The sequence below is a fragment of the Octopus bimaculoides genome, chromosome 13, assembly GCF_046866305.1.
Source record: "Octopus bimaculoides isolate indiv1 chromosome 13, ASM4686630v1, whole genome shotgun sequence".
Lineage (NCBI taxonomy): Eukaryota > Metazoa > Mollusca > Cephalopoda > Octopoda > Octopodidae > Octopus > Octopus bimaculoides.
Window position 1 is genome coordinate 59758042 of NC_142940.1, and position 23446 is coordinate 59781487.

Here is a 23446-nt window from a genome sequence, read left to right on the forward strand (position 1 = left end):
TTGGTAGTCTCAACCAGTTGTTTCAACTCATTGAAACTGCATTGATAATCACATGGCACTTTTTTGGTACTCCTTTTTTATGTTAAACTATATAAAGCTACTGAAAGATTTTCCAGGATTTTAATGATTGTTTGATAATATTCATCGAAACAAACGCAAAACCATATTCTCATTTTATCTATCTCTCTATCTCTCTACCTATCTATCAATTTATCTATCTATCTATCTATCTATCTATCTATCTATCTATCTATCTATCTATCTATCTATCTATCTATCTATCTATCTATCTATCTATCTATTTATTAATTTATTTATTTTCGAATTGTTAATTTTCCAATAGCATCGGTATTCTTCTCGGATAATCTTCTCCAAGTAGACTATCGTATGCCCTAAACACAACAATAGACATTTGAAAAAGATTCTTATTAGAAAATAATTAATTTTAAATAATTATGTAAAATTAACACAATAGTTTGTAAAAAAAAAAGCATGCTTAACGAAAAAATAAAAATATAAAAGCAAAATTAATTAGATTTTATATTTGTTTATTTTCTACTTTATTTTTGGCGGAATTGGGGACACTTATTCTGAAGCTTAAGTTGTTCAAGTTTCTGAATAGCTTGGATGTGACAATTCCCAAGGAATCGAGGTTCCCAAGATTTCCGCATATTTGGAAAGCAAAGTCCAACTCGGCATTATTTTCTCTCTGAATGTATTCATTAATTTTACATGTCTGTTATTCGCCCTTGTATGAATACTATTGTCACATATGAACGGGGGATCCGCCTGAGGTCTATTCTCCCTTTGGTAGAGTTGAAAAGCGAATTTCTATCATTATTCTTGGTCCCTATTTTGGTAGCAGCTAAACTTTAATCCCTCCATCATTACTGGGACATTGCTTCTCTCTCTCTCTCTCTCTCTCTCTCTCTCTCTCTCTCTCTCTCTCTCTCTCTCTCTCTATCTATCTATCTATTTCTATTTCTATTCTATAAATACTTCTACGTTTGTCGTTCCACCGAACTTCATTCTCTTTTACCTCCCCTTAACCCTTTTGATACCAACCGCTCTGAGACTTCCTTAGTTCTATGATATAAAAGAAAGGACACATTGGACAACATAGTTCCATCTGTTTTAAAAAGGACGGGAAGGCATCAGCTGAAAACGTTTGATTATCGCTCTGCTCCAAGATAAGGCAGATCTTGAGAGGAAGTTAAGAGATGAAAATACGACCTTGGGCTAAACAACTACAACACCATCCTATACATGTTTTGCCTATCTAATGAAAATCTATATTGTCCTTCTTTCTATTCAACATTTACATGTTGCGTCTGTATTCAGCGTCGACGTCTACGTGTTGTATAAATCGTAACCACTTTAGAATAGCTTTATCGCCATCATATTTACATGCTAGTACATTATATCAGCGCTTTACTGTCTACAATACATCCACGTATGTACACTCACTGCAGATCGTTTGAAGTGTTTTTATCTATTTGCTAGAAGCTATGTAGATTGATACAGCAGAAATCTATCTCACTGTTAACCTTCTTTTCGTTCTGTTAAAATCAGCGCAGCAACTATCAGCAGAATCGGAGAAATTGATTGGAAATTGAAAGAAAGAAATATATAAATACATAAGAATAATATATAAATGAAAATAATATTTAAAGTAAAAAGTAAAATAAAAATAATCAGAAGCTAAGAGTAATAATGTTAATAAAAATGATGATGCTGATGATGATGATGATAATAATAATAATAATAATAATAATAATAATAATAATAATAATAATAATAATAATAATAATAATAACGATTTCATTTATTTGCCACAAGGTTGACGGATGAGGAGACATTGCAAGGAGATATTACAAAAGCGGTACGGTTTCTCACAGAATCGATTATAAGAAAACAGACATGGAAAGCAACCCACCAGCAACAACAACGATAACGCAACAACAATAATAGTGACAACAACAATAATAATAATAATAATAATAATAATAATAATAATAATAATAATAATAATAATAATAATAATAATAATAATGTTTGAAGCAATTTTACTTTTAGCTTCTCAATCAATTTACTTTTGGTAGGTTTCCAAAAATCTCAGCGTAGTTTATCACTTCATTAAGTACACTTTACAACAGACTTAAGCTTTCATCACTTATACGTTTGTTCAATAGCATGCATGTTTAGAATTTATCCTTATGCCACAGTATCACACATGCGCGCACGCGCACGCTCGTATACACATTCATATATATCCCTATCTATATATGGACAGACTTGAGTGTAGACAACAGGGAGAAAAGTGAAGTGAATAGACGATATTATAAATGGCTTGGATTAATTTATTGGAAGGTGAACCTTCACAAATCTTTACTCCGATTTTATCGCTGCCCATCTAAGGATGTTTAAGAAAATAGTAACATAACATTTTTTTAAAAACTATATGCAAAAGATTTTGAATAAAACAGTGAGCAATGATTGGACGCTAGAACATAACAGAAAGAGATTATTGGTTCATAGTGTGTAACGGATGGATACTGTTTGAAAGGAGCAAATAATACTCTATTTCTTTTTATAATGAGGCTGTAAAATTGACTTAAACTAACAAATGTATTTGGTATAATAATAGTGACAAATAAAATAAAATTACCTTCCGGCTCTTCAAATCCCGCCAAACTCAACTCCGCCTTTCACCGCCCCCCCCCCCGCCCCAGCATCGATAAAATAAAATACCTATGCTATGAGCAATATGTTAGTTGACAGCGATGGGTTCGCAAATATCTACGTTCTGAGTTCAAATTCAGTCGAGGGTTGTCATTGCATTTAATCCTTACAAGAAAAATTGGATAATGAAAAGAAACCAAAACAAAAACAGCAGCATCGAGACACTGCCAGAGAGAAACTTCCCAAATAAAAGTATTAATAAAAAAAACCCATAAAATAGTGACGAAATATTTCCGTTAGACGATACATGTTAATTTTACCAAATTCATAATATAACATTGTAAAATCAAAATTTCGCAGAACGCATATTTTTCGAGCTTTCATTCAATCCATTCTAATCTAGAAATAAAATGGCCATTTTCCACCGAAGCAGAGGGAAAAGTACAATTTAGGAGAAATGTTTCACTGATGTAAAGTAATGCAAAACCCAGAATAGATAAGAAAATTCCAAGGGCAGCTGATCTTGTGTTTTTCAGGTTCCAAATATACTTGGAGAAAGCTGCACCTTATTATTTTTTTTCGGTTTCTAGCAAGAATATGATTGAAGAAATTTTCAGGAAGCTCGATATAAGATTTAAAGGCGGTATTAAAATGAAGAGAAACTTTGTCCCAGAAGAGCATAATTCTTAAAGAGTATTTGCCCCTCGAAGAAAAGCGACGGCATAGAAATTACAATTACAAGCAGATGAAGGAATTGTATAATTTGTGTTGGATCAGTTCCCTGTGTCGAATTTAGCGATAGAGGCTATATAAACGATAATACAAGACAAGCTCGTATATTTAAGTGTGATTTGATTAAAGAGACTGTAATTTTCTAGGAAATGGAAAGAGTTACATCCAGTATTGAGTTTCATTATATTTCTAATTGCCTGTACAACAACAACCACGACAATAATAATAATCCTTTCTACTATTGGCACAGGGTCTGAAATTTTGGGAGAGAGTGTAAGTGTAACTAATACATATTTCATCGACCTCGAAAGAGTGAAAAGCAAAGTCGGTCTCAGCGGAATCTAAACCCAGAATGTAAAAATGGACGAAATGCTGTTAAGCATTTTTGCCCTGTGTGCTAACGATTCTGCTAGTTCGCCAGCCGTAATAATAATAACAATAACAACAACATTACTTATCATTATTATTTTATTTATATACGTATGTTAAAAGATAGATTTTATTATCTATATACATACACATGCACATGTAATTACACGCATGCATACACACACATACACACACATGCACATATATATCAATCTATCACTCTCCCCTCTCTCTCTCTCTCTGTCTCTCTCTCTCTGTCTCTCTCTCTCTGTCTCTCTCTGTCTCTCTCTGTCTCTCTCTCTCTCTCTATTTATCTATCTATATATATATATATATATATCTACATATATTTTATGTAGTGCAAATTTCGCCGTGGTCAGTTTTTCTTTACTTCCTTTCGTAGAGGTCAATAAAGTCGTATCAATCGCTTAGTAAATTCACTCAATTTAAATCAATTATATACTCGTATATGAACTTCTGGCATTTTATCAAGGAAAACGATCAATTTCAATTAAAGCAATCGACATAAGCTATACTTCCGAAATAATGATGATGAAGATGAAAATGATTATGATGATGGTGATGATGATGATGATGATGATGAAAAGAAGGAAGAGGAGGAAGATTTCTTTTATTTACGATTTCTTTTATTTACGATTTCTTTTATTGAATGAGGGTACGATGCAGATAAGATATGAAGTGTGGGATTTACATAGAATCAAATGTGTGTGTGTGTGTGTGTGTGTGTGTGTGTGTGTGCGTGTGTGTGTGTATGTGTATATATATATATATATATATATATATATATATATATATATATATATATATATATATAGATAGATAGATAGATAAAACTTACTTGGAAAAGGATGCGTGGCGTTCGATCATATAATAATATAAATATGTTAAAGCCCTACTCCCGTTTGTCTTTGTATTGTCTCAAATATGCATTTTGCAACCCTTGTTGCCAATAAAGTGAGTATTATTATCGGCAGTAGTTGTAGTAGCAGCAGAAAAGAATGTGATGAAAAAGAGTTCCAGCCTTGGCAAACCGATTTGCTAATTTTGTGACACAATATATCTAGGTCTACATTCTCTAATGTCTTTCTTTTTAATGATGGTAGAGAATGGAATTTAAGAGCGCGGTTTGGCTGGTATTTCTAGCAGGCCTTCTTCGTTGGCTCTTTATGTACAAGTCATATCTTGTGATTGATATAATCGACTCCACCCTGACTTCCCCGATAATGTGTGACCATGTGACAAATTTAGATACCATTATTATTAAATCAGAGCAATAACAACTGCATATAGCTATAATATTGACATAATATTATTAAATTATTATGTAATCTTATTAGGGAAGCTTATAAACAAACAGAAGTTTGTCTTCTGATATCAGAATTGAACCTTGATACGTGATATCATTTATGCAAACAAACGCATGCACACATACACAAACACCCAGATATACACTCATAAAGAAATAACACATTTGCAAATGCATATACATACACAAATACATACGCACGCACACACATACATGCACTCACACATACACATATACGCACGCGCATATATAAACATACGCACACTCTACACATATAAACACACATACATACACACTCATACACTGGCAATGCTACGCTAACACACACATAGAGAAGCATTAATACACCTATACACACATTCATGTATATACACATGTGGAGGCGCAATGGCCCAGTGGTTAGGGCAGCAGACTCAAGGTCGTAGGATCGCGGTTTCGATTCCCAGACCGGGCGTTGTGAGTGTTTTTTGAGCGAAAACACCTAAAGCTCCACGAGGCTCCGGCAGGGGATGGTGGCGAACCCTGCTGTACTCTTTCACCACAACTTTCTCTCTTTCTTCCTGTTTCTGTTGTACTTGTATTTAAAAGAACCAGCCTTGTCACACTCTGTGTTACACTGAATCTCCCCGAGGACTACGTTAAGGGTACACGTGTCTGCGGAGTGCTCAGCCACATGCACGTTAACTTCACGAGCAGGCTGTTCCGTTGATCGGAGCAACTGGAACCCTCGTCATCGTAACCGACGAAGTGCCACGTATGTACATATACTCATACAGAAATAGCGTGGAGGCTGCTATGTAGATGCTCAACCTGCTAGTAATACAAGGCAAATCTCAAATCGTTTTATCCGGCCTGAAGAAAAGGAAGGACACATTGCTCAATGTATTCCATGCTATGTATGTGGTCATTTACAGTCATTTAGTCATTTGACTGCGAAGAGCTCTGCTTAAAGATTCAATCAATACGCCACCCACTGTACATTAGTTTTGTAAGTAAACCCGGGGCGGCAAAGAAATACTTCCGCTGGTTTGGCAAGTTATATATATATATATAAAAGAAAAAAAAAACTGAGTTGTCTTGCTTCAACATGTCTATATTTCGAACACTATAATCTCATTTTCTCCATCTGGAGAAGTCAATAAGCTAAACCGTTCATCATTTGCAATCTCTGATTGCAAAGGTTGCAGAAATTAATTTTCATTAATTACACTCGTGTGTGTGTGCAAAATAATTTAATAACTGACTAAATACACAAGGTGAAAGATTTGCGGATCAATATATTCAAGTCTCTATCTAGCATTCCAAAATATTACGTGCAACGTGGTAGAATGTAGGGAAAAAGTACAAGCACGAGAGTTAGCAGCGGGTTTAGAAAAAGGGGGAAAAGGTTCGTCTCTTCTTCCCTTCTAAACAGATAATATTCAGTATTAGAATACATGAGATTACATGGTAATACACGATATGGAAAGCATGAGGAACATTGCATAAAACACATAACTATATATAAAGGATGAAAGGTAAAGTTAACCTCGGCGGTATTTGAACACAGAACATAAAGAGCCGGAAAAACTGCAACAAAGCTAACGATTCCGCAAGCTCATGTTTCTAATATAGACTCAGGGCCAGAAATTTTCAGGGAGGAGGGATGGGAGTTAGTCGATGAAATCGAACCCCATCCCACCCCAGTGCAGACAACCACCTATTGTGGTGTCTTACTGGTTCTTTATTTTATTGACCCAGAAGAACAAAAAAACTTAATGGATCCTAGTGGAGTTTGAACTCAAAATGTAAAAACGTACGAAGCCATTTTGTCCTGCTCCTCGCCGCTTCTGTCAACACACACGACATAATCTAGGAACGTAATATAAGTAACATAATAGAAGGAAGTAATTATATAAGAATGACATGAGAGTTTCTCTGCAGCCGAGAAACAATTCCGTTCCATTTATTCATTTGACATTCTGCTATTCGAATGTTCTTCCAATCGCCTACAGTTGCAATTGGAAACGTCAATTATTTTTAATTATTTCACATCTCGGTTTACATTTTCTGTTGTGATTTAGAATAGCCGAGGAAAAAGAAAAAGAAAAAGAAAAACTCAAACAAAAAAATAAACAAAGCAAATAAAACAAGAAGAAATGGTTAAATTGTTGTTTGTAATTTTGTAAATGATTCCAGAAATATTTTCGTAAAGAATATCCTGACATTTCCTTAAATTTTCAACTGCAGGAAATTATTGTTGTTGTACTAATAGTAGTAGTAGTTGTTGTTGTTGTTATTGCTGTCACTGTCTAAGTAGTAGTTGTAGTAGTAGCAGCAACTGTAGCAATTGAAGCAGCAGCAGCAGCAGCAGCAACAGCAACAACATCATCAACAACAACAGATAAGCAGACTCCAATAACAAAATCGAAAATAAAACGATAGACTCACAAATACTGACGAGGACGTAAACAAACAGAAATAAATAAATAAATAAATAATAATAATAATAATAATAATAATAATAATAATAATAATAATAATAATAATAATAATAATAATAATATAATAATAATAATTTCCTTAATTTGCCAAAAGAGCGAAGGATGAGGGGGACAATACAAAACAGGCATAAAGTGTGGGTGTTTACATATAATTGAATGATAAAAAAGAAATCTAGAAGTACACACAGTATACACTGAAAAAGAAGGGACATATACATAACTTAGATAAGTTAGATATGTTTCGACCACAGATTGGTCCAGGCCATGTCTATCTTAATAGCACCACCTGATAGGATTAGTATACAGAGGTTAAAACAAAGTGGCGGGGAGGATGATAGAGATGTGACCCTCCTGACACAGGAATGCGTCTAGGGATAATTGAGGAACCCCACTGTCCGAGATTTCCTTGAAACCTTAGGAGCAAGTGCCCTCTCTAATTCCTTCTCTCTGACTCACAGGTCTACATTGAGAGAGGTACCATCCACTCTTGCCGCTTTCACAACTTTCACTTACCTTTCAATAAACTCACTTGAGGGCAACACTTCCCTCTCCACTCTCAATTTCCTTTTCAAGTGAAACTTGAAGAAGTCAAAGAGAATTCTACCAAAGAGGAATGTGTCTGTACTCATTCCTGAATAATAATAATAATAATGATAATAATAATAATAATAATAATAATAATAATAATAATAATAATAATAACATGCCAATACACAGAGAGAGAGAAATTAAGGCAAATAGACCAGATATAGTTGTCAAAGACCATGAAGAAAAAAAATGCTTTCTAATTGATGTATCAATACCAGCAGATGACAACGTTTCTCTAAAAGAAATGGAAAAACTTTCAAAATACAAAGACCTGGAAATAGAGGTAACTCGAATGTGGAATCTAAAAACAGAAACAATTCCTATCATAGTAGGTGCCTTAGGTATAATAAAAAAAATACTGAGACAAATACATAACAAAAACACCAGGACTTACAAATATATTTAACATACAGAAAATTGCACTACTGGGTACTGCACACATTCTACGCAAAACACTTTCAATACAGTAAACATAAGAGCACCACAGCAAACTACAGCTGCGCTCGGTAGTGAAGTGAAAGCACGTTATAAAAATAAAACTACTGAACAATAATAATAATAATAATAATAATAATAATCTTTTCTACTAAAGGCACAAGACCTGAAATTTTGGGGGAGGGAATTTGTCAACTACATCGACGCCAGTGTTTCACTGGTACTTTATCTATTGACCCCAAAAGGATGAAAGACGAAGTCGACCTCGGCGGACTTTGAACTCTGAACCTAAAGACGGACGACATGCCACTCACCATTTTTTCCGGAGTGCTAAAGATTCTGCCAACTCACCGCCTTAGGAAACGCAAAATATTGACTGTTAGACGCACACAAACATACATACACACACACGCATACTCACACACACACGCGCGCGGGGACTATCAGAGACGGATGAAGACCACCATACGGTTGACCTACCATTTAAGTTTAACACACGTTTCTAATAGTATATTGTTAAATTTTTGAAGAAAAAAAAAGTCTCAAACCGTATTTTTTTGTAACCATTATGGGAGTTGAAAAAAATGTCATGTAAAGGAAATGCCGTCGGCAATTGTTAGGCTAAGGGTGGATTTGATTTCAGATATTCCTATGACGTCATCGCATTTCTTCAAAGATCCGAAATATCAAAGAAATATCTTAGAGAAATGCCAACGAAATCTTCGTCCTTTTCATTTCCTTTTGAAATTACATCCAGGAAGATAGAAATCAATCTACATGCTGCATTAAAGAATATAGCAGCAGCAGCAGCAGTAGCAGTAGTGGTAGTCGTAGTAGCTATCATTGTTATGGTGGTGCTGGTGATTACGCATGTTGATGGAGACGGTGATGGTAGCAGTAAGGAAAATGTTGGTGATGGTGGCGATGGAGGCGATGGTGGTGATGATAGCAATGAGGACGATGGTGGTGGTGGTGGTGGTGGTCATGAAGAATTTGATGATGGCGATCAAAAACGATGACATTGATGATGACGATGGTGATGACGACGATGATGATGATGATGATGCCGATACCGATGATGATGATGATGACACCAGCGATGACGGTGCCGTCGTCGACGACGACAAACACGACGGTGATGACGATGGTAATGACATAACGGTTGAAAATGAAAGTGAACGGTATTAACCATCAATGCTTCATCTACTATTATAACTATTGCTGCTGTTACTACTACTACTACCACACCTACTAATACTACTACAAAAAAAGCAAATTTCATATATATATATATATATATATATATATATATATATATATATATATATATATACTATTGCACTTACGTACTAAAGTGACAATTACGCCCACAACAAGAGAGGAAGCTGATCACACACACACACGTTCCTATATATTTTTATACACTGATTCACATATTCACATCTCCGAGAGCTGTCTTTACTTAAAGAGCCTTGTCACTTAATGACCGGCTTGGATTCTTCAAAAGAAAATAAAACTTAAATAGAATCAAAAGAAACACGCGTGCACACTCACGCACACACACACACAACCTCCACACACAACACACACATACATAATACATACATACGCACATACATATACATATATATATGCATTCATATATATATATATATATACTACATATACATATATATGTATACATGCATACTTATATATGCATCATCAATCTATCATACATACACGCATACACACATACATGTATATATATATGTATATATATTATATATCCATGAATATATCTATCTGTTTGCCAGTCTGTCTGTTTATCTATCTATTTATCTACCTATCTATCCCTATACATATTCACACACACACACACATATATATATATATGTATATATATAGATATATATCTATCAATATATCTATCTATCTCTTTGTCTGTCTGTCTGTTTATCTATCTATCTATCTATCTATCTATCTATCTATCTATCTATCTATCTATCTATCTATCGCTATCTATCTATCTATCTATCTATCTATCTATCTATCTATCTATCTATCGCTATCTATCTATCTATCTATCTATCTATCTATCTATCTATCTATCTATCTATCTATCTCTATACGTATCCACACACACATATATATATATACATGCATTCATATGTGTATGAATGAATGTATGTATGCATATACACATACTTGTATACGTAGTACACACATGTACAAGCGTATAAGAATAAAACAAGAGTACATATAACTCGGGACTAATTCTCGTCTCTAAGTTGGATTAAAACGAAATATGTTGCCTTTTAGAACAATCAAGAAAAGCTGTTTAAATCTTGAATGAAAAGTGTGACGTCTCAGATGACGTAAGTGGTGGAAACTGGTTTATTCATTTAGTAAAGAAAAATATCATACATCAAGTGATGGTGGGGGTGGGGGTTGGACAAACACAGACACACAAACACACATACATACATATATATATGTGTATATATATATATATATATATATATATATATATATATATATATATATATATATATATATATATATGTATATATGTATGTATGTGTGTGTGTGTGTGTGTGTGTATATATATTATTTTATTTAAATGAATTCCAACTCTGTTTTTAATGTTTTATTTATATTCTTGTAAAATTAATGTGGGATATAGAATATGGAATATATAATATAATATATAATATAAAAATGGATGGTACAATGAAATGAAGTATTGAATGTCTTATTGAATATATGAAATATTGAGTGTTCATTATAAAGGATTAAATATATAAAGGCGAATACGTATTTTCTATACCTTGTGGTATTTCATCATGGCCGGTATGACAGACTGTAACAGACTGTCATACTGGCCATGATGAAATACCACAAGGTATAGAAAATACGTATTCGCCTTTATATATTTATATATTTAATCCTTTATATTGAACACTCAATATTTCATATATTCAATAAGACATATTCCATATATTCAATAAGACATTCAATACTTCATTTCATTGTACCATCCATTTTTATATTATATATTATATTATATATTCCATATTCTATATCCCACATTAATTTTACAAGAATATAAATAAAACATTAAAAACAGAGTTGGAATTCTTTTAAATAAAATAATATATTCCTCTATACACGATCATACAAAACCCCCTTTTTTTGTATTTGTTTTTACTCACACACACACACACACACACACACACACACACACACACACACACACACACACATATATATATATATATATATATATACACACACGACGGGCTTCTTTCAGTTTCCGCCTACCAAATCCACTCACGAGGCTTTGGTTGTTCCGAGGCTATAGTAGAAGACACTTATCCAAGGTGCCACGCAGTGGGACTGAACCCAGAACCATGTGGCTGGTAAGCAAAGGGTAAAAATTATTAAAATAATAATTCATACCAGTGGCTAGAGTGCATAAAATAAACTCCGTAGGCATAAATATTTTTATGATATATATGTGTATAAATTTTTTAAAACAAAATTAGGCTTTCCCACTGCAGTTTGGTGTGGAGAAAACAGATTCTCGCTTACAGCAATGCCTCCTGCAGTCTCTAAATAAAAGGTGCCCTGAGAGGATTATGGCGTTATTACATCATTTTGTCCAAAGCGAGAGTTTTAACTTCACAGCATATTGAGAAAGCATTTACATGTACAAATACGCCCCAAACATATTTGGACTGATCTAGAGTTTATGCTTAAGTATGTATGTATGTATGTATGTATGTATGTATGTATGTATGTATGCATGCATGCATGTATGTATGTAATGATAATAGTTTTCTTAAACACACATATATATATATATATATATATATATATATATATATATATATATATATATATATATATATATATACATATATACATATATGTATATATATGTAAATATATGTATTTACATATATACATATATGTATATATACATATATACATATATACATATATACATATATACATATATGTATATATATGTATATACATATATACATATATGTATATATATGTAAATATATGTATATGTATATATATGTATGTATATATATATATATATATACACACACGTTAAAGACTCTCAATTCCCGAGCGTTATACTAATACATCTATTTGTTTTCAACACCACCTGTCTTCGTCTGTTGTTTTTTTTTGTGTGCATTCTCCCTATATATATATATATATATATATATATATATATATATATATATATATATATATATATATGTACGTACTTACATTACATAGATACAGGCATACATACAGAAATGCTTTCGCACACACACATATATACACATGTACGTATGTATGTTTTTTTATACAAGTGTACGTATGTACAAATGTGTCTGTACGTATATATGCATGTAGGTGTATACACATATAAAGAAGCTCTTATGATAGTAGAGGCCGGTATGTATTTATATTTATGTGTGTAGCCGGTTGGAATTCATCAAAGCTGGAACGTCTAATTACTGAAGGAGTTCCATGCAAATTTCTCATCGATGGATGGAAAGCCCAAAACATTTCGACTGAGAATTAATATCTCCTTCTGGTTACCATAACAACGAGATCGGCTAATTTGAACGGATTTTAATAATAAGATAATCGATATACTCTGACAACAAATAACCTTATTGGTCATTTTGGTACATACATATATATAGTTATATATACCACGGGTACATACATATATATACATGCATGCACATGTGTATCCTTATATAAACGTATGCATGTGTTTGTGCATGTATGTACGTATATATATATATATATATATATATGCATATATATATATATGCATATATATGCATATATATATATATATATGCATGTGTTTGTGTATGTATGTATGTACGTATATATATATATATATATATATATATATATATATATATATACATACATATATACATACATACACAAATACATGCATACGTTTATATAAAAATACATACGTGCATGCATATGCATATATATATATGTATACATATGTGCATGCATATATATATATATATATATATATATATATATATATATATTTTCGTGCACATCCACACATGCAAATATACATGCTTATACACACACACACACATACACATTGATATGCAAATGTATTAAATTATCAATGCCTACATACATACTTACGTACATACGTATATATATTACATAGATACAGACGTATATATGCAGAAATACTTTCGCACACACACACACACACACACACACACACACACACACACACACACATAAACATGTACGTATGTATGTATACTTACACATGTCCACGTATGTATATATTTGTATGTGCGTAATTATGTATGTATTGATCATTTAATGACATTTTGTAGTGAAGTTAGCCACCACTTTTGTTATTAAAACTTTCCCCTAACGGCCTTACACACCAAAATGTTTGGCTCGCTTGTTCAGTGAGATTCTTATCATGCTTATATCACAACCAAAGAGTCACATGTACTATTGTACTACCATTATGATTATATTAATGCCATATGCTTTTGTTTCGCTTCCTCATCTGTGTTCAATTCCCGCCGAGATCTATTCTGCCTTTCATTTTCTCGGCGTCGATGAATATAATACAAAGGGTCAATGATATTCACCAATGCTTTTGCTCCAGTTTCTGGCCTTGCGCCGAAATCACGAATTATACACGGTGTCGGCTTGGCAGTATCGTTAAAACGTCGGACAAAATGCGTAGTAATATTTCTTCTGCCGTTTTTCGTTCCGTGTTCAAATCCTGCCAAGGTCAACTTTGCCTTTTAAGGTTTTCGGGGTTGATAGAAATTAAGTACCAGTTAAGTACTGGGGACGACTAAAATTGGTGGCCTTGCGTCAGGATTGGAAACCGTTAAAAATACAGTGAACTGACAGATTCGTTAGACATCGCATAAAGTGCCTAGTGGTATTTCTTTCGACTTATTACGTTCTCAGTTAAAATTCCGCCGCGGTCAACTTTAGCTTGTATCTATCTGTTCGAGGTCGATAGAATAAAGAATGATTTAAATACTGTGATCGATGTAATCGATTTGCCTCCTCCTCCTCCTCTTCTTACCCCTCCTCCCTCCCCCTCCTCGTCATCATTATCATCATGATCATCATCGTCTTCGTCATCATCATCATCATCATCATCATCATCATCATCACCACCACCGCCGTCGTCGTCGTCGTCGTCACCATCATCATCATCATCATCATCATCATCATCGCCATCATCGTCGTCATCATCGTCTGCCCTACGAACGTCATTTTCACATGGAAGTCTTGTTTGCTTAGTAAAAAGAGTCGGCTGAAAAGTTCATAGGCTGACCAAGATAGTCTTATGGAATGTGACTAAATGCGACATTGTTCCGTGTGACGAAATTCAGTCCTTCACCTTTCCGAACATCCTGGTACAAGTCTCTATTTTCCCAGTCGACAGTAACGCTGGCAAAACAGTTTATGCTTTTGTTGTTGTCGTTGTTGTTGTCATCGTTCTTGTTAATGTCAGTATCGCAACCGATTTTAATATTAGCACAACTGGAAATGTTCTAATTGTTTTGTTTTGTTTCTTTTTCCTGATATTATTTTCGATAACTGTCGAAATGTCTTCGTGTAACTCTTAACATTACTTAATATTTTAAATAGAATTTCTTTTTTTCTTTTTCTCAGAATCTTGAATTTTTTTTTTTTTTTTTTTACTTGCGAATATGTCTTTCACCTTCTTCAATACTGCAACCACTTTAACATTCCTCTTGCTGCTACTACAGATGTAGTCATGTTTACAGAATATTTCAAATGCATAACCACCAAAAAAGATCAAAGTTGAAATAAAACAATTCTTTCTCCCCCCCCACCCCCAGAAATGTGGCAGAATTTAAAATTAAGATCTCACCTCGTTTAACAAACAGACAACACAAAAACTGGAAACACACACACACACACACACACACGCACACACACACACACACTTCAGGCAGTAATTCAATTTATGAAACACGAAACAGACAGACAAGTTATAAGCACGACTGACTGATTGTACATTTAATAATAATTTTTTTCCAATTTCGGCAGAAGGTTAGCAATTTTGAGAGAAAGGGTAAGTCAAATTACATCGACCGCAGTGCTTGAACAGAACTTAATTTTACCGATATCTACAGGCTGAGAGGCAAAGTTGACCTCGGCGGAATTCCAACTCAGAACGTAATAAATCGGAAGAAATGCTGCTAAGCATTCTGACCGACGTATTAACGATTCTGCCAACTCGCTGTCTTCATTAATAATAATAATAATAATAATAATAATAATAATAATAATAATAATAATAATAATAATAATAATAATAATAATGATGATGATGATGATGATAATAATAATAATAATAATAATAATAATAATAATAATAATAATGATTTCAAATTTTTCCACAATGATAGCAACTTTGGGGGAGGGGATGAGTCGATTACATCGATCTCAGTGTTCGACTGGTACTTATTTTATCGACCAGTCGATAAAATAAGTACCATGGATCAATCTGCCTAAACTATACACGAATAAATAGCTCGAAGAAAGAATACATTAATGTGAAAGGAAACTATAAGAAATTGTGATCGTGAAAAGAAACCACCTGAATATCGATAGATCAAATCTTTTGAAAAGTAAATGCTAGTATGGATGGAAACTGGATTCCACCCTAATATAATCAGACGCCATTTTTGCCAAACCTCACAAGAAAGAAAGAAAATATGTTATATAAAATTGAACCTCCTCCACAAAAGAAAGGAAGGAAAATTCTTAGAAAATTCTATCTTTACTTAGCGAAATGCAAAAGTAAAAGTCTGATATAAAAAAAGAGGAAATGAATGAAAATAATTTATGAAATATATTAACAGAAAAAGAAGATACACGAATATTAAAAAAAGTGCTTTAGGAAATTATATCAACAAAAACATGCGACATGGCACGTTTTAAGAAAACTAACTGCTTCTTTCAGAACAAGGAATCAAACGCCAAACGATTTTGTAAGGGTATTTAACCAAAACTTCTCCGGATGACACACCAACAACACTGGAAGTTCAAATGTCTTCTCATATGAAACCTTGGAGTGTGGATGGTTCGTTCGACAAATCTACTTCATTCATCTCTCTGCGGCTATTTTTACTGCTGCAATTTTAAACCCATTATGCTGTTATGCTTTCGACCTGGTGTTTCTCTAACCTTTTCCAGAGATTTCTCTTGTCTTCTTCCTGGTCTTTTCTCAGGACCTTCTCCTGCAACGAACAATCATTCTAGACTTTCTACCCAGATAGCCTGTCCAAAATATCGAAATGTTTGGTCGTCTACTTCTTTTAAGAGACCCCACGTGTTCCAATTTAGTCTAACGCCTACTGTTCTGCCCTTTCTTTACTGTTCAGCTAATTCTTAGGATTCTTCTAAAAGAGCAACCTTGAAAATCCTCTGTCTTTTGTCTATCAGTTTTCTGAAGAGTTTAGTATTCAGATCCAAACATTGCTATTGAAAATATTAAAGCGTGCTGCAATGTTGGCCTGGTAACTTTACTTATTGATGGATTTTTTTTTTCTAAATGCATTTTAACGAGATAACAGCGGATTTGGCTGTTGGCAAGATTTCTTTTAACTCTTTGTTGTTATCACATTGATTTGTAATAAATCTTCTAAGATATCGTGGGAGGAATGATTGATTTAGGTTCCTCAAAACTAATGAGTAAACCATATTCTTCGCTTGTTTCTTTCATTTTCTTCATCAAAATCCTCAGTTCTTCTACGCTACTAGCCATAAGGACAGTGTCATTAGCATATCTAAAATCGACAACCATTCTTCCACCGATCTTAATTGTATCTGCAGAACTTTTTAAAACTTTCCTCATTACTTTTTTTGCAAAGATGTTAAGCAGAGAATGAGAAAGGATGCATCGTTGTCGGACCTCGGTTCATCCGCAAACTATTCAGGGAAGTTTACGTTAGTTTGGACAGCTGCGAATGAAGTGATATTAATATTTACATAAAATGTTAAGGAGAGTGCTGTTTCTGTCGACATTAATCAAAATTTGTCAGGAATGAATGTGTTAGATGTGTACAAAGAACGCAATATGAAACAAACAAACAAAAACAAATCAACTCAAAAAATCACACTGCAATGGAAAAAAAGGGAAAAAAGATTAAAAAAAGAATAGCATCATAAGTTTGATCGACCATAGGTGGCAAGGAAATATCACCAACACTTTAAGAAAGGCAAGCGACAGCATTCAATGAACTGGTGAACACAGCACTATCAACACCTGAATAGCAATATCAACACCTGAATAGCAATATCAACACCTGAATAGCAATATCAACACCTGAATAGCAATATCAACACCTGCCGGTGAGGAAAACAATGTTAATTCTTAAAAATAAAACAAGTGGAGACCTCTAAAACAACAGATTTTTTACTCCAATGGCAACAACCTACAGAATCCTAACACTCATAGTCTATAACTGACTGGTTGTTGACCTAAAGAGCAATAACAATTTAACAGAGAAATCGAAAGGGTAGCGGAAAGATAAAAGGTATACTTACATGCATTCTAAAACAAAATCATTCCGACATAAAGAAATAATTCAAATATTTTATTATTCATATATTATTCATATTCTTATTACGTAGGAGAAATTATAGTAAACACGAGTTATATTATTGTTTCCTACGGACTTTTCACTCTTATGATTGCTTGGAACCCTGCATTAGATGTTCCATGGACATTTGGACGCTTAACCAGAACTGATCATCAGGGAACACTTTGTTACATTCAATTATAGAGAATTAATGCATTGCGTTTTACAGGATAGAAAGTGCATCGGAAAGAGATGTGTAGGATTACAAAGCAAAATGACTCCAACATAAGGATATAATTCGAAATATGTTGGGTTTTTTTTTGCACCAAAAATGTCAATATCGTACATGAAATATTACTTCCACATGGCTACTGGTTGGAATCTGGTGGCTCCAGAAAGATTCGGAACAAAGACCAAATCTAATACCGTTTACGAGATAGTTGTCAATGGATCTAAGAATAAAATTTTCCATAAAATGTATGAATAGTAGACATTAAACTTTCCAAGTCAAGAGCAATGATCGTGTAAAAAAGAAAGTGCAGCAAGTTTAAATAAAATATGTATGGCAATACAAGAATGTTTATTACCTCAGTCTTAGCGAAGACGGAGGTATTGTTTTCAGTTGTGTTTGGTTGTTTGTTTGTTTGTCTGTGGACAAGATATCTCCAAAACTGCTGTATGGATTCGAATGAAAGTTTCAGGGATGTTTGGCCTCGTGACTGGCACGAGCTGATTGGAATTTGGGATCGATCCGGTACCGGACAAAGATTCTGGATTTTTTTAAAATTTAATTTTTGAGAGCGGTCGGGTTCATTTTTAGTATTCTCATTTGTGAGAGCAGTCGAGTTTATTTCAGATATTCTCATTTTAAAAATCATCTCTGGCTGGTCGTTGAGAGGACGTTGATGTTGCCTTGGCGGAAGTTTGCGACGCATGCTATAAAATAAGTGATTGGAAAAAAATCAGTTCGAAGAATGTCCAAACTTCCTTTGTATCGTGAAATAAAACTGTGTACATTACAAGTGGGTGCTGAAAAGTTCCTGGCTTTAAGGGTATCGCGAAAGGCCTGATTGGAGACCCAAACTTTTGAGTTCTTTTACAAGGCTTAGAAAAACTGAAGGACCGCTGCAATAAGTGAATAAATCTGAGAGGGAAATATATTGAATAAAACCATAATTATCTGATCCTCCAATATTTTCTTTTACCTAAGGCCAGGAACTTTTCAGCACCCCCTCGTATAAACAAGATTTGTTTGCCAGAACAAATATAACACAACAGAAAATTCCTGAATAAGGATATCAAATAAGTGACATACGAAAACTATAACAGTATAACACTGTGTGACGTGGATTTAATTGGAAACAAGACAGATCTGCCATAAATTTAAAATAGTTCTGTTTAACTAATGTCAGGTAGGTTAAAGAAAGTCTCTCTGCTCGCGCACGAAGCGAAAAGCAATTTGTGTGAAAAATGGTTGATGACGTTTCGTCGTATGACATGCAAAAGAGACTTTTTGACACTCAGGAGAATTAATTACAGATGTAACGACTAGCTACAAGTGAATATAGTAATTACTGGAGACAGCAAAATGAGTAAAGCAAATCTTAGTATGGTATATAGATTATTGAAAACTATTTAATAGTAAACTACACTCTTTGATACCGGAGATACTCGTTACAAATAAAACAACTTTAACACTTTGTCTTTCACCCTTTGAAGATTGATAAAATAAGTACCAGCAGAGCACTGGGGTCGACGTAATCGGCTATCCCCCTCCCCCGAAATTGCTGTTATTGTGCCAGAATTTGAAACCAATATTAGGAATAAGATAATAGGCACAGGTACACTACCGTCATAGTTATAAACTACAGATTCAACATGATAAAATGTTAAGAGAAACAGAAGAGCCTATACAGAATATAAAACCCCAAAACAGGTACAGGTAGGATATATCTAACCTAAACACACGAAGGATGGAAACTAATACAAAATTGAGAGAATTGCTTCAGCGTAACAACAAAAAATACGACAAAGACAGTAAAGGATAATTGACCTGTGTAATAAGAAGACGCGAAGAAACAAACCTTTATTCCATACTAGCTAAAAACCACACTCCTTGCGGTCTTTCAAGCTAGCTCCTGCAGAGGGCTAATTGGGCCTGCAGCCCAAAAGTACCAGTTACGCACTGGGGTTGCTGTAATCAACTTAATCCCCTTGTCTGTCCGTGTTTGTCCCCTCTATGTTTAGCCCCTTGTGGGCAATAAAGAAATATATATTATATAGTCATTACTCAATAAAATAGCACAACATGTATTGTTCGGTCATCACTCGATCAAATAACTCGACACATAATCTATACAGTCGTTACTCAATTAAATTAAATCGTGCATACTCTATAAAGTCATTATTCATTGAAAAAACACACGACTCGTATTTTACACCGTCATCACTCAAACAACAGATATTCAATATATTCATTACTTGAGTATTACAACACATATTCTACACAATCATCACTCAATGAAAATAAATTAATACATAGTGTGTTTAGTCATCACTCAGTTTAATTACGCAACGCACGTTCTACACGGTCATTACTCAGTAAAATAAGTCAACCTATACTCTTAAGTAATAAACACACGATGCTATAACACCAACACATGACTGATATCGCAGTTTACATAACTGTTATTCATTAATATAACATAACCCATAAAGAACATAAATTTACACAAGAGTCATCGTCCGACACATTACAAAACATAATCACCACCTAACAAGATAACACAACTTATATTGGATACATTCTACGTAACAAAACAGAATGATATCGAAAATTAACACCAGAAACAGCAAAACATATCCCACAACAAAGCCAAACTAATGCAGCATAGAAACCCTCTTCTACGCTCCCAAAAGACAATGTTGTGCGCAGCTCAAGAACATGAAGGTGTGGGCCTGGTGATGGAGTAGAACGCTGGCATGGAACTGTGGAAAACATGATGTTGTTGTTGATGATGATGTTGATGATGATGATGGAGATGATGAGGAGGAGGAGGAGGAGGAGGATAACGATGATGAAGATAATTAGAATGATGCCGACGGTGATGATGACAGTGGTGATGATGACGATGATGATGATAATAATAATAATAATAATAATAATAATAATAATAATAATAATAATAATAATAATAATAATAATAATAATAATGATGATAATAATAATACTGATTATAGTAATAAAAACAGCAACCCTCTAATTTTCCATAATGATAATTCTAAAATTACAAAACAAGAGTATAAACAAATAAAAAAAATTAATCGCAATAAATTAAATAATAAAAAAAAGCTAAGAGATAAAAAAGAACAAAGACTGTTTCACTTGGTCTGAGTCCAATCTAATTAAGTATACTTTATAACTATTTTGGTCTAATATTGATCTGATTCGATTATATAGCGACAGTTGTATTGTTGTTGTTATTACTATTGTCATGGTTGTTGTTGCTGTTGTTGTTGTTGTTGTTGTTGTTGTTGTTGTTGTTGTTGTTAAGAGTTCGTTAGATTCCGTTAACACACCTCTGCTTCCAATCGTTCACCCATGCCAAATATGTATGCATGATTGCATGTATGTATAAATGTATGTACGAATGTGTGTGTGTGTGTGTGCGTGTACGGATGGGCGGGTGTGTGTGCATTGTGTGTGTGTGTGTGTGTGTGTGTGTGTGTGTGTGTGTGTGTGTATGTGTACACTCAGCCATAAATTTTATCCGATTTATGCCCGTAACATATTTTCATATGTACAAATACAATGTTCATTCCTCGGTAATCACTTTTTGCTTCGTCACTCAAATTGCTTTACTTGGCCAACGTAATATGTACCTATATATATATATATATATATATATATATATATATATATATATATATATATATATATATATATATGTATATGTATATATATATATATATATATATATATATGTATACATATATGTGTGTGTATACAAATATACATATATATATATACGCATATGTATATACACATATATATGCATGCGTATATATATATATATATATGTCTATATATATATATATATGTTTTTATGCACATATGTATATGTATATATACATGTAATAAGTATATATATATATATATATATATGTTTATATATGTGCATATATATATAAATACATATGTATATATGTATCAGTATGCATATATACATGTGTGCGAGCGTGCGTGTGCGCGCATGCGCGTGATTTTTAAACGAGTAAAAAAAAGAATGCAGAAAGATATATAAAAGAATGGAAGAGTAAAGAATTCGTACTGGAAGCACAACTCTGCTTCTTCCTTCTTCAAAAACAACTGCAAAAACAAAGCACTTTCTTCTTCATTACAATCAATCTCATCCATTTCAAATTATTATGACTTCTCGTGTACATCTCCGCCTCTTGCTTCTCCTCTTCTATTAAACTCTCTCCTTTTCTTTTCTTTTGTTATTCTTATCAGTGTTATACCTCCTCCTCCGCAGAGTAGGCCATGCGCATGATTACAGAGACAAATATATATGCATGTATGTGTGTTTGTATGTATGTATATGTGTAATTGTATATAAATATATATATATATATATATATATATATATATATATATATATATATATATACATATATATGTATATATATGTATATATATATATGTGTATATATATGTATATAGTACATATATATGTACATATATATGTTTGTACACGTGCATATATTTATTGATGTTTATACATGTATACGCATTTGTATATAAATGTATAGATGTATGTACGTCTATGCGCTCGTGTTCGTGTGTACAAGTATATAATATGTATATATACATAGAATCTTCCTAGAATCTTCCAAGTAGGTGGAAGGACTTCCAGGAAAGTTCCGAGTATGGTATAAAGGGGAGGAAGGACTGTCAGGTAGCCCTTCCTCCCCTTCCTTCCCCTCCTCAGAAGTTTCCAGGAAGTACTTCCCTTTCTCCTCCTCCTCGGACCTTTACAGAAAGTGGCCACCCCCCTCCTCGGGTTTTTCCAGGATGTCTTTCCTCCGCTTCCTCCCCATCCTTCCCTTTTCTCCTCGACCCCGCTCCTCCAACGTTTTCTTGAAGTGGCCACCCCCTCCTCGGCCTTTTCTCGTTCTTTTCCTTCCTCGAG